We start from the raw sequence: 13,290 nt of genomic DNA on the forward strand, positions 1-13,290 counted from the left end.
TAGACTTGGATTACCATGATATTGAATGGTTTGCCATGGAAACAAACAGTGATCATTCTGTCATTTTTGAGACTGCATTCAAGTACTGCATTTCAGACTCTTTTGTTGTCGATGATGGCTACTCCATTTCTTCTAAGGGATTCCTGCTCTTAGATATAATGGTCATCTGAGTTAAATTCACCCATTCCAGTCCTTCTTAGTTCACTGATTCCTAGAATGTTGATGTTCACGCTTGTCATCTCCTGTTTGACCACTTCCAATTTGCCTTGATTCATAGACCTATCATTCCAGGTTCCTATGCAGCATTGCTCTTTACAGCATCGAACACTGCTTCCATCACCGGTCCCATTCACAACTGGGTGTTGTTTTTGCTTTGGCTCCATTCCTTCATTCTTTCTGGAGTTATTTCTCCACTGATCTCCAGAAGCATATTGGGCACCTACCGAAACAGCCAAATGATCATCTAAATGAACTGCATCATTTTGCTTTCCCACCAGCAATGTATGAGAGTTTGTGTTGCTCCACATCCTCACCAGCATTTGATGTTGTCAGTGCTTCAGATTTTGGTAGTTCTAGACAGCATCTTAAAAACCAGAGACATTACTTTGCCAACAAAGTCCATCTAGTCAAAGCTATGGTTTTTCCAGTCATGTATGAATGTCAGAGGTGGGCTATAAAGAATGCTGAGCACTGAAGAATTGATGCTTTTGAAGTGTGGTGATTGAGAAGACTCTTGAGAGTCCCTTGGACTGCAAGGAGATCCAACCAGTCCATCCTAAAGGAATTCAGTCTTGAATATTCATTGGAAGGACTGATGCTAAAGCTGAAACTCCAGTACTTTGGCCACCTGATATGAAGAACTGACTCTTTTGAAAACATCCTGATGCTGGGAAAGATTGAAGATGGGAAAAGAAGGGGACGACAGAGGACGAGATGGTAGGATGGCATCACCGACTCAACAGACATGAGTTTGAGTAAACTCCGAAGAGCTGGCAATCAGGGAAGCCTGGCATGCTGCAGTCCATGGAGTCAAAAAGAGTCGGCCATGACTGAGCAACTGAACTGAGTAGGTGAATCTCATTGTTATTTTAGTTGGCAAATCTGTGGTAACATGTGGAACATCTGTTCCTATGCTTATCTGCCATCTGTATATCTTCTTTGGTGAAGTGTCTTTGAGGTTTGATCCATTTTTAAAAATTCATTTATTTTTGATCATGCTGGGTCTTTGTTGCTGTGCAAGGGCTTTTCTCTAGTTGCGGCAAGCAGGGGCTGCTCTGGAGCTGTGGTGCCAGGCTTCTCCTTGCAGTGGCTTCTCTTTGCAGTGGCTTCTCTTCTTGCAGAGTACAGGCTCTAGGGTGCACAGGCTTCAGTAGTTTCATTTCCTGAGCTCTAAGCATAGGCTCAATAGCTGTGGTGCACAGCCTTAATTGCTCCATGGCCTGTCAGGTCTTCCCAGACCAAGGATCAAACCTCTGTCTTCTGCACTAGCAGGCAGAGTCTTCACCTCCGAGCCAACAGGGAAACCTTGGTCCATTTTTTAATGTGATCATTTGTTTTCTTATTGTTAAAAGCTAAGAGTTCTGTGTATATTTTGGATTACAGTCCTTTTTCAAATGTCCACCAAATATTTTTTCCCAGCCTATGCTTTATCTTCACATTCTCTTCACATTTTCTCTCTCAGAGCAGAGGCTTTTAATTTTAATGAAGTTTGGCCAATCAGTTATTTCTTTCATGGATTTGTCTTTGGTCTTGAATGTAAGAAAAAATCACCATACCAAAAGTTATCTAGATTTTCTCCTCTATTATAATCTTCTAGAAGTTTTAGAGTTTTACATTTAACATTTAAGTCTGTAATCTGTTTTGAGTTAACATTGTGAAAGCTGTCTGCGTCTACATTCATTTCTTTGCATATGGATGCCCAGTTGTTCCAGAACCATTTGTTTTGTCAAAGATCAGTTGGCTGTATTTCTGGGAATCTATTTCTAGACCCCCCCTATTCTGTTTCATTGATCTATGTACCTGTTCTTTCCCCAGTACCACACTGTCTTGATTAATGTAGCTTTAGAGTAAGTCTTGGAGTTGGGTAATGTCAGTTCTTCAAATGTGTTCTTCTCCAATATCATGTTGACTCTTTGGGTCTTCTGTCTGTCTATATAAAGTTTAGAATCAGTTTGTCAGTATCCACAGAATAACTTCCTGGGATTGTGACTGAGATTGTATTGAATCTATAGATCAAACTTATAAGCTTAGAGTTGTTTATAGCATTTCTTCATTATCCTTTTAATGTCCATGTAGTGATGCTTCCTCTTTCACTTTTGTTATTATTAATAGCAATTGTTTATTCTCTCTTTTTTTTTAGTTAACCTGGCCTGAGGCTTAATGATTTTATTGATCTTTTCAAAGAACTAGCTTTTGGTTTTATTGATTTTTCTCTATTGATCTCCTATACTCAATTTCATTGATTTCTTCTCTGATTTTGTTATTTTATTTCTGTTCTTCTGCTTGTTTATACCATTCATTTCATTTTTATATAAGCACACATAAGCATATGTATGTATACATAAGCATTTATAATCAAATATTTGGAGCTAGTATTTTGAACAAACTGTTACCTGTTGCACCAATTAAGAATAAGAAAATAAAAGTTTTTATTTTACCTTCATTATTCATTTTCCAATGTTCTTTCTTTATGTAGATCCAAGTTTTTGTATTATTTTTCTTCTCCCTGAAGAATTTATTTTAACATTTCTTACAAGGCAGGTCTATTAGCAACAAATTTCTTTGATTTTTGTTTGTTTGATAAAGTCATTATTTCTCTTTCACTTTGAAGGACAATTTCATAGAGTATAGAATTCTGGTTAGTGACTTTTTCTCTCAATACTTAAAATATTTGATCCCACTCTCTTCTTGGTTGCACAGTTTCTGAGAAATCAGGTGTAATTTTTATTTTTACTTCTGTAGACATAAGGTGTTTTTCTCTTCAGCTTCTTTATCTTTTTTTATTTTTTTCCCTGCAGTTTGAATATGATGTGTCTAGGTGTAGTATTTTGTTGCTTAATCTGCTTGATGTTCTCTTAGCTTCCTGGGTCTGCCTATTAAGTATATGGTATACCTTCTGCAGTTGACCCACTATTTTTGGAGTTTCTGTTCTGTGTTTTTTCAGTCTTTTCTGCTCTTTGCTTTTCAGTTTTGGAAGTTTCTATTGACATACCCTCAAACTCAGAGGTTTTTTCCTTAGTCATGTCCAGTCTCCTGATGAGCCTATCAAAGACATTTTTTCATTTCTTTTACTTTTTTTTTTTAATCTCTAGCATTTCTTTTTGACTCTTTCTTAGAATTTCCATCTCTGATTACTATTGCATGTTGTCCCCTTGCTCCATTAGAACCTTTAGCATATTAACTGCGGTTGTTTTGCATTCATGGTCTGATAATTTCAACACTCCTGCCAATATCTGAGTCTTGTTCTGGTAATTGTTGTGTCTCCTCAGACTGTGTCTTTTGCTCTTTAATATGTCTTGTAATTTTTTGTCAAAAGGTAGATATGATATGATGTACTGGGTAAAAGAAATTGACAAATAGGCCTTTAGTAAGGAGTGTGGGGAAGGGAAGCATCCTATGTTCCTATGTTTAGGTGTCAGTCTTTTGGTAAGCCTGTGCCCCTGGACTGTGAAGTTTACCTATGCTTAGTCTTTTACCTCCCTTTGGTGGAATGGGATGGCTAGAGGGGGCACTTCCTTCACGAGGTAGCCCAGTGAGGACTTTAGCTGGATGTTTCCTTTATTCTGTGGGTGTTAGGCTCCAATAATCCCAGCAGTGCTGCACTCAGTATGCCAGCAAACTTGGAAAACTCAGCAGTGGCCACAGGATTGGAAATGGTCAGTTTTCATTGCAATCCCAAAGAAAGGCAATGCCAAAGAATGCTCAAACTATCGCACAATTGCACTCATCTCACATGCTAATAAAGTAATGCTTGAAATTCTCCAAGCCAGGCTTCAGTAATACATGAACCGTGAACTTCCAGATGTTCAAGCTGTTTTTAGAAAAGGCAGAGGAACCAGAGATCAAATTGCCAACATCTGCTGGATCATGGAAAAAAACAAGAGAGTTCCAGAAAAACATCTATTTCTGCTTTATTGACTATGCCAAAGCCTTTGACTGTGTAAAGCACAATAAACTGGAAAATTCTGAAAGAGATGGGAATACCAGCCCACCTGCTCTGCCTCTTGAGAAACCTACATGCAGGTCAGGAAGCAACAGGTAGAATTGGACATGGAACAACAGACTGGTTCCAAATAGGAAAAGGAGTATGTCAAGGCTGTATATGGTGACCCTGCTTATTGAACTTATATGCAGAGTACATCATGAGAAACACTGGGCTGGAGGAAGCACAAGCTGGAATCAAGATTGCTGGGAGAAATATCAATAACCTCAGATATGCAGATGACACCACCCTTATGGCAGAAAGTGAAGAGGAACTAAAAAGCCTCTTGATGAAAGTGAAAGAGGAGAGTGAAAAAGTTGGCTTAAATCTCAACATTCAGAAAACGAAGATCATGGCATCTGGTCCCATCACTTCATGGCAAATAGATGGGGAAACAGTGGACACAGTGTCTGACTTTATTTTTCTGGGCTCCCAAATCCCTGCAGATGGTGATTGCAGCCATGAAATTAAAAGACGCTTACTCCTTGGAAGAAAAGTTATGACCAACCTAGACAGCGTAATAAAAAGCAGAGACATTACTTTTCCAACAAAGGTCCGTCTAGTCAAGGCTATGGTTTTTCCAGTAGTCATGTATGGATGTGAGAGTTGGACTATAAAGAAGGCTGAGCGCCAAAGAATTGATGCTTTTGAACTGTGGTGTTGGAAAAGACTCTTGAGAGTCCCTTGGACTGCAAGGAGATCCAACCAGTCCATCCTAAAGGAGATCAGTCCTGGGTGTTCATTAGAAGGACTGGTGTTGAAGCTGAAACTCCAATACTTTGGCCACCTGATGTGGAGAGCTGACTCATTTGAAAAGACCCTGATGCTGGGAAAGATTGAGGGCAGGAGGAGAAGGGGATGACAGAGGATGCGATGGTTGGATGGCATCGCCGACTCAATGGACTTGGGTTTGGGTGGACTCCGGGAGTTGGTGATGGACAGGGAGGCCTGGCGTGCTGTGGTTCACGGGGTCTCAAAGAGTCAGTCACAGCTGAGTGACTGAACTGAACTGAAGTGAATCCCAGCAAGTCAGACCCTGGCAAAAAAAAAAGTTTCTACTGAGGGCATGCCTTGTGAAGAAGATAGAATCCTGAAGTCCAGGAGTTTATTCTCTGCTCTTCACTCTAAGCACCTGGTAGAGCTACTGGAGTTCAAAGCCGCAAAAGATGAAAATGTGTGGGTTTCTTCCCTCCCTGCCCCCCGCCAATGACTTGGCTCCTCCTGGAGTTTTTCTCTCTCAGCATTCAGCCTGATCCTCTAGCAGTTCATCTTGTCCTGGCTCCTCAGAGTCTTCTGCTTATGGGTTTCTGTCCAGTAATTTGTGAGTCTCTGTATCTGTTTGTTTGCCTCTTGGTTTTGGAGAGCAGCAGTTTGCCCTGTGATCTTACTTCTCTGTTTGATCTAACAAGAGCTGTTGATTTTTCAGTTTGTTAAGCTTTTCACTTGTTGTTAGGACTGAGTGGTGACTTCTAAGCTTCTTCCATGCTGAGCAGGAAACTGCGAGTCCTTACCTCAGTATTTTAAAATCAGTGTAGAGGTAATAATCAACTCATCCTGACAGAACACCTCTTAGGCAAATCAGCATGTCTTTGAGCTGATAGTTAAAACCCAGGTGTCACAGAGATGTTAAGCAGGTTAGCCAAGGCCACAGGGGGCTTCCCAGGTGGCACAGTGGTAAAGAGGATCCCCCGAAGTAGGAAATGGCAATCCACTCCAGTATGCTTGCCCCTAAAATTCCATGGACAGAGGAGCCTGGATAGCTATAGTCCATAGGGTCACAAAAGAGCCAGACACAAGACCACAGAGCAAGCTGGAAGCTGAGCAGGGATTAGAGATCTGTAGAACCTGAGTCCCAGCTCTGTATGCAGACTATACCAGTGTAAGCTAACTAGCTAACAGCCAAATCAGATAAAAGCGCCTGAAGTGAGTCACCTGTGGCTGCCAAACTTGGCCTCTTTGCACAGTCTGCAAGCTAAGGATCCAAAAGTCAGGACTCCTGCACACATATCAGCACAAGAACGCATCCCTGAGAGGCTGTGCTCCAAGAAGCAAGGGACTGACCATTTTTGGTGGTCATCACAGTGATTGGCCGTTGCATTTGTGTGGTCTGTCTCAGTTTTTGAAGCAATTTTATGTGATTTATCTCACATGTTCCTCCCAATTATACCAGGAAACTGTAAAATATCATCTTTCTTTTGTTTTTACAAACTTCGTGGACTTCCCTTGGCAATCCAGTGGTTAAGACTCCATGCAAGGGGTACAGGTTTGATCCCTGATCAAGGAATTAAGATCCCAGAGGCAGCATGGTGTGGCCCAAAATAGAAAATGAAGTAAAAAAACAAAAAATTGAATAAAAATCTCATGAGCCAAGGAGGCCAACAATCTAGTGTGGGAGTTGAATCTTGCCCTAATGTGGATAAAGAAATAACTGGAAGGCCTTGTCTCCAAATGGACACAGGAGGTGATTTATGAGATCAGTTCTAAGTAGGACAGACAGCACTGCCCTGGCTGGAGGCAAGCTGGAGACGCAGCGTTTAAGTAAGGGAACTGTGCACCTGGGAACTGTGCTACCGGTATTATCGTCACAATGTATAACTTCCTGGGAGACGTATAGTATTAGGAGTATAGTATCTTGGCCATGGCTGTGGTATTAAAAAGTCCTTGCCAAACCCCAAATGAACCATCTTCTTATTTCTCCCTTCTCGGTCTTCTGCCTCTTTCACCATTGTGATTAACCCCCACCCAGGGACCCAGACTTTACCCTCCCAGTCACCTCTGGCCTCGTGCACTCAGTCTCCTCCAGTCCTCTGAATTTATCAGTCATCAGGATGCTACCTTTTGGGTCTCCCTGATCACTTGGCTCGAAGTCCTTGCCCTGAACCACACACCCAACTACCCTTTACTGCTGTGACCATCCAACAACATACCTGAGAAGTGATATGAAAGTTACAGAAATTAAACTAAGGCTGCGAACAACAGTGGTAAAAAGTAGAAATAGAATTATGTCATTGTGTCAGCCTATAAGGCATCTTCTCCCTCTCCCCCTACCCACCAGGCACATGGCTGGACTAGGTTTCCCAGTCTCCCTTGTGGTTAAGTAGAGCCATGGAACTAAATTCTTCCCAATGAAGTATGTGGAACTGTTGTATATTCTTTAATGGCCTGACTGATAAAAATTCTTCTCTGTCCCTCCACACACTTTCTGTGGGCTGGAGAATGTGGCCCTAAAGGTTGACAGGGTCATAGGGGTCTGAGAAGCCTGGGTTCCCTAACTACCTCATCGAAAAGAGCTATGCCCAGGAGAAGCACCTGCCTCGAACAGTTATATGAGGGACAAGCTTCTGTTGTGCTTGAACCTTCATACATACAGGGTGTATTTGTGATAGTAGTTCAGCTGACCCTAACTAATAAACCCATCAAGTGAATGAAAGAAGGTAGGGCCATCAGTAAGCTCTTACCAGGCCCTAGAGGAGCATATAATTGAAAAGGAAAAAATATCTACCTAATAACAAAAGGGAAACAAAAGCCACAAGTGAATGTGAGTTATACTTGTATAAAATAGGATGGGGAACTTTTGTGTGATAAAGGTTTTTGCAGGAAAGAACCTTTGGAGTTTTAAATAGCTAACAGTCTCAGTGTGAGCTACCATTACCCAGTGGATGAAAAAGAATTCCTTCAGAACAGGTTCCTTGTTAATGGATCAGCCTAACACATACTAGTTACCCTGTAAATAAGAAACGCTTTACTTCAATCAAATCAACATCAAGGGAGGGTACAGTCTCAACACCAGCACATTTCTAGAAATGAAACATAGCCAACCTTGAGGGCCAAACTTTTAAAAAGATATTAACAAAGTTAAATGTCCAGAAAAGGGAAGGGAATCAAAGGTAGTAAAGTAGTAAAGTCTGAAACCATATCAGATGAGGAACATTAAGGGAAGGTTACGTGTGTGCTTGTGCGTATGTGTGAAGTGGGGAGAGAGAGGAGAAGCAGAGTGAGAACCACAACTGTCGTTCAGTAATTTGAAGGGTTGTCTTGGTGAGAAGGAACTGTATTTCACATCCCTTAAGATGTAAAACTGGAACTGAACTTCTGCTTTGCATAAAAAAGAGCTTTCCAACAAGTACAGCTGTTGGACAATGGAACAGGCTGCCTTGGAAAGAAGTAAACTTCCCCTCGGAGGAAGTATTTTATCCAAAGCTGCCAATTGAGACATTGTAAAAGGTCATCCTGCACAGGGTGTTAGACGAGACAGTGAAGATTCCTTCCAAAGTCTTTGTTGTTGTTCAGTCACTAACTTGTGTCTGATTCTTTACAACTCCCAGGACTGCAGCACACAAGGCTTCCCAGTCCTTCACTATCTCCTGGAGTTTTCTCAAATTCATCTCCATTGAAATGGTGATACTATCAGACCATCTCATCCTCTGCCACCCCCTTATCCTTTGGCCTTCAATCTTTCCCAGCATCAAGGTCTTTTCCAATGAGTTGGCTCTTCTCATCAGGTGGCCAAAGTATTGGAGCTTCAGCATCAGTCCTTTCAATGTATATTCAGGGTTTATTTCCTCTAGTATTGGCTGGTTTGATCTCCTTGCTGTCCAAGGGACTCTGAAGAGTCTTCTCCAGCACCACAATTTAAAAGCATCAATTCTTTGGTGCTCAGCCTTCTTTTGTTCCAACTCTCACATCCATACATGACTACTGGAAAAACCATAGCTTTGACTACATGGACCTTTGTCAGCAAAGTAATGTCTCTGCTTCTTGATATACTGTCTTGGTTTTTCCTAGCTCTCCTTCCAAAGAGCAAATATCTTTTAATTTCGTGGCTGTAGTCATCATCCACAGTGATTTTGGAGCCCAAAAAAATAAAATTTGTCACTGTTTCTACTTTTTACTCTTCTATTTGCCATGAAATGATGAGACCAGATGCCAAGATCTTCAGTTTTAAGCCAGCTTTTTCACTCTCCTCTTTCACTTTCATCAAGAGGCTCTTTAGTTCCTCTTTGCTTTCTGCCATTCAAGTGGTATCACCTGCATAGCTTAAGAGATCAGTACCTGGTGAGTAGTAAGAAAGGCTAACTTTACCTTGTAGGTTCCTTATGATGAACAGACTCAGTTAGTGACAAAGGGTTAAAGGCCCCAAAAGAGCAGTATGAAGGCTGGGAGTGTCCAGGGTGTTGGGGAACTGCAGGGATGGGAGAAGAGGTAGGGAAGAGTTTTGCCTACTTTGCAGTTTAGCCTGGGGCCTTGGTATATCTCTGAGAACTTTCTGGGCTGATAATACTGTTTCAGTTCAGTCGCTCAGTCATGTCCAATTCTTTGTGACCTCATGGATTGCAGCATGCCAGGCTTCTCTGTCCATCACCAACTCCTGGAGCCTACACAAACTCATACCCATGGCATCAGTGATGCCATCCAACCATCTCATCCTCTGTTGTCCTCTTCTCCTCTTGACTTCAATGTTTCCCAGCATCAGGGTCCTTTCAAATGAGCCGGTTCTTCACATCAGGGAGCCAAAGTATCAAAGTTTCAGCTTCAGCATCAATCCTTCCAATGAATATTCAGGACTGATCTCCTTTAGGACAGACTGGTTGGATCTCCTTGCAGTCCAAGGGACTCTCAAGAGTCTTCTCCAACACCACAGTTCAAAAACATCAATTCTTCAGTGCTCAGCTTTCTGTATAGTCCAACTCTCACATCCATATATGACTACCAGAAAAACCATAGCTTTGACTAGATGAATCTTTGTTGGTAAAGTAATGTCTCTGCTTTTTAATATGCTGTCTAGGTTGGTCATAGCTTTTTTTCCAAGGAGCAAGCATCTTTTAATTTCATGACTGCAGTCACCATCTGCAGTGATTTTGGAGCCCCCCAAAATAAAGTCTGTCACTGTTTCCATTGTTTGCCCATCTATTTGCCATGAAGTGATGGGACCCAATGCCATGATCTTAGTTTTCTGAATGTTGAGTTTTAAGCCAACTTTTTCGCTCTCCTCTTCCACTTTCATCAAGAGGCTCTTTAGTTTTTCTTCACTTTCCACTGATAGGATGGTGTCATCTGCATATCTGAGGTTATTGATATTTCTCTCAGCAATCTTGATTCTAGCTTGTGCTTTATCCAGCCTGGCATTTTGCATGATGTACTCTGCATATAAGTTAAATAAGTAGGGTGACCATATACAGCCTTGACGTACTCCTTTCCCAATTTGGAACCAATCTGTTGTTCCATAATATTGTTTGCCAGCACTCAAGTTAGGATATGAGGACTTGTTTATAAACCACAAACACCTTACTATAGCTGTGCCTAGTCTTCCTTATCTAGGTCAGTCTGGTCTCCTTGGTTTCAAGCCTTGGTCTCTTCCTTCTTCCCCTGGGAGAAAGAAAGGAGAAGGAAAAGAAGGATGCTAACTGTGCTATCTTCAGTTATCGATTCTGATGTGAGTCTCCAAGCCCCATAATTTCTCTCTTCCACATCCAGTATGATTATTCCACAACTTCTCTGTTGGGGAGTTATGGAACCCATTCACACTGATTAACTCCTGAACCCCCAGACACCTAGCAAAGAGTACTGAATAGTACAGAAACCGAAGAAGGAGCACAGAATAAGTGCTATGAGCTATTGGAGGGGAAATTATGGTGAGCCTCTTAGTCAAGGAAAGCACACAGGAAGAGGAAATGAATTTGAGTCTTGAGGAATGAGCAGAACTTAGTCATGCAAAGAGAAGTGAGAGAATTTCAGGTTGGAGAGGCTACCCAGGGAGAAGAGAATATAAGAGTATGTTAGGAGCCAATGTGTGGAAGAGTAAGACTGGAAGGATCTACTGAGGGAACTCAATGCTTGGTGCAACACTGCTCACAACCTTCAGCTTCCATGTGCTGTTCCAGCCCCGTCCATGATTGTTTGCGTGTCCCTAGACAAGACTGAGCATGCTGTGGTAGATTAGGGAATGGTAGGCCCTACCTATGGTAGGCTGGTAGATTAGGGAATGCATAGAAAAGGTTTATCTGCACAGAATCTGACAAAGCCTCCATGAAATTTTCAAATCAGATGGAAACAATTGACTGGCTAGAAGTAAGGTTAAATAAATTTATAGCTCGTTCAATCACTGAACCAAACTTTGACTCCTCTCTTGCCCCAAATCTGCCACTGGTCACGTTTTCCTTGTTTCTATCATTGGCAATTCACCCAGCAGAAGTGCTAATGGGTCCTTATAAAAAAAGGTCACCTCACATCCAGATCAGTGTACCTCTGGAGTTTCTCATTGATTGAGTTGTCACAGTAGAGGTACTTAATGGCCTTAAAGACAGTAAACTTTCTCTGGGATCTACATGTAGGTCATAAAACACCATGGTTTCATATAATGTGTGGGACTCATATTTTCTAGAGTATTGAGAACTTTTTATTCAAATTGATATCTGGATATGCTATACTGTTTAAATAAATTAGTATTTCCATTTAGACCAACTTGTATGGTAAGAATTAGAGGTTCAAGGCTCAATACCCCACATAATGCACTTGCCATTGTAAAATAGGAGTTTATATAATGTTTTCCTACTAACATTCACTGACTTGCATAATCACGGTGATTAGCCTACATTTAGCATTTTGTGTAAAACATATAAATGAGAAGACAATAATAGAAAGTTTAGAGAAGTGAGGACTGGTCATAGGATGGAAGGAATGGTGGGAGAGGTTTTATAGTTCATCAAGACACAAATAGAGATGGCTCATTAAAAAAAAAAAGACAGTGGGTCTGTAGAGAAATAAGTAAAAATCTAAAAGATTATATCTGCTAAGTCACTTCAGTCGTGTCCAACTCTGTGCGACCCCATAGACAGCAGCCCACCAGGCTCCCCCGTCCCTGGGATTCTCCAGGCAAGAACACTGGAGTAGGTTGCCATTTCCTTCTCCAATGCATGAAAGTGAAAAATGAAAGTTAAATCGCTCAGTCATATCCGACTCTTCTGCTACTCCAGGGACTGCAGCCTACCAGGCTCCTCTGTCCATGGGATATTCCAGGCAGGAGTACTGGAGTGGGGTGCCATTGCCTTCTCCGAAAAGATTATGTAAGCTAAAGCATGACCTGGAAATATGGAACATAATAGATCAGAAAGTACCAAACCAGTGGAGCCCAGCACACAAAATTATAGAGTGCCTAGGCATCTTCTTGGAGAAGGGAATGGCAACCCACTCCAGTATTCTTGCCTGGGAAATTCCATGGACAGAGGAGCCTGGCAGGCTACAGTCCATGGGGTAGCAAAGAGTCGGATACAACTGAGCAACCAACGCTAGGCATCTTCTCTAGCATTACATTGAAAGGTTGAGAATCATGTTCCTAGTGAGTCTTGAAGAATAAAGACTCAGTAGCAGTCTGACCTGGAAGTCAAAGTAGGGAGATTTAAGTGTTCTCAGAAGCCCTTCTCTGTCCAGTGTCTTGGGATTTCTGGTTGAGTTAATGGGATAGAAGTTTTCCAAATCACAGGGTGTGTAAGCTGTGGATGATCAAGGACACCATTTCTAGAAGACAGAGGCTGGGCAAGCTGAGGCTGCCATGGAGCTGTAATCTGCCAGCCTGAGGAGGTTGTCTGTGACAGGACCTATCTGACAATTTGATCAGGAATTTCTTCCCAAATGGGACAATATCCCTGCCTTTTATTTCAAGGTCTGCCTCTTTTCCCCCTGAAATCCTTAAAGCAATGATAATGGATTCGAAAGTTGCCATTCTTGCTAGCCTGGTCTTTGAACTGGCTTTCTCTCTAATCCTTCTGGCGCAGAAGACTTATTACTGCTTTAATGAAGTGAATGAACTAGACACGCACAAGGGAAGACCACCTTGAAATAGCAAGGGGGCTGGAGGTTTGTTTTCGTGAGATACTGACAGTGTACAGGACTCACTGTAACATATAGCATGGTGCCATAGGGGAGCAAGGCAGCCACTTGTTTCAGGCTAAGGGGCAGGAGTTGTGTGCACCCCAAAAGAGGGAAAGACACAATTGAGAGGAGTGAGTCTCCACTGGCCCCCTCTTATTGCTCTGCCTGAGTGCAGAGGTCTATGAGTTTTCTCAATTTATTATATACCTGTGGACTGAGGG

The sequence above is a fragment of the Ovis canadensis genome, chromosome 1, assembly GCF_042477335.2.
Source record: "Ovis canadensis isolate MfBH-ARS-UI-01 breed Bighorn chromosome 1, ARS-UI_OviCan_v2, whole genome shotgun sequence".
NCBI classification, from domain to species: domain Eukaryota; kingdom Metazoa; phylum Chordata; class Mammalia; order Artiodactyla; family Bovidae; genus Ovis; species Ovis canadensis.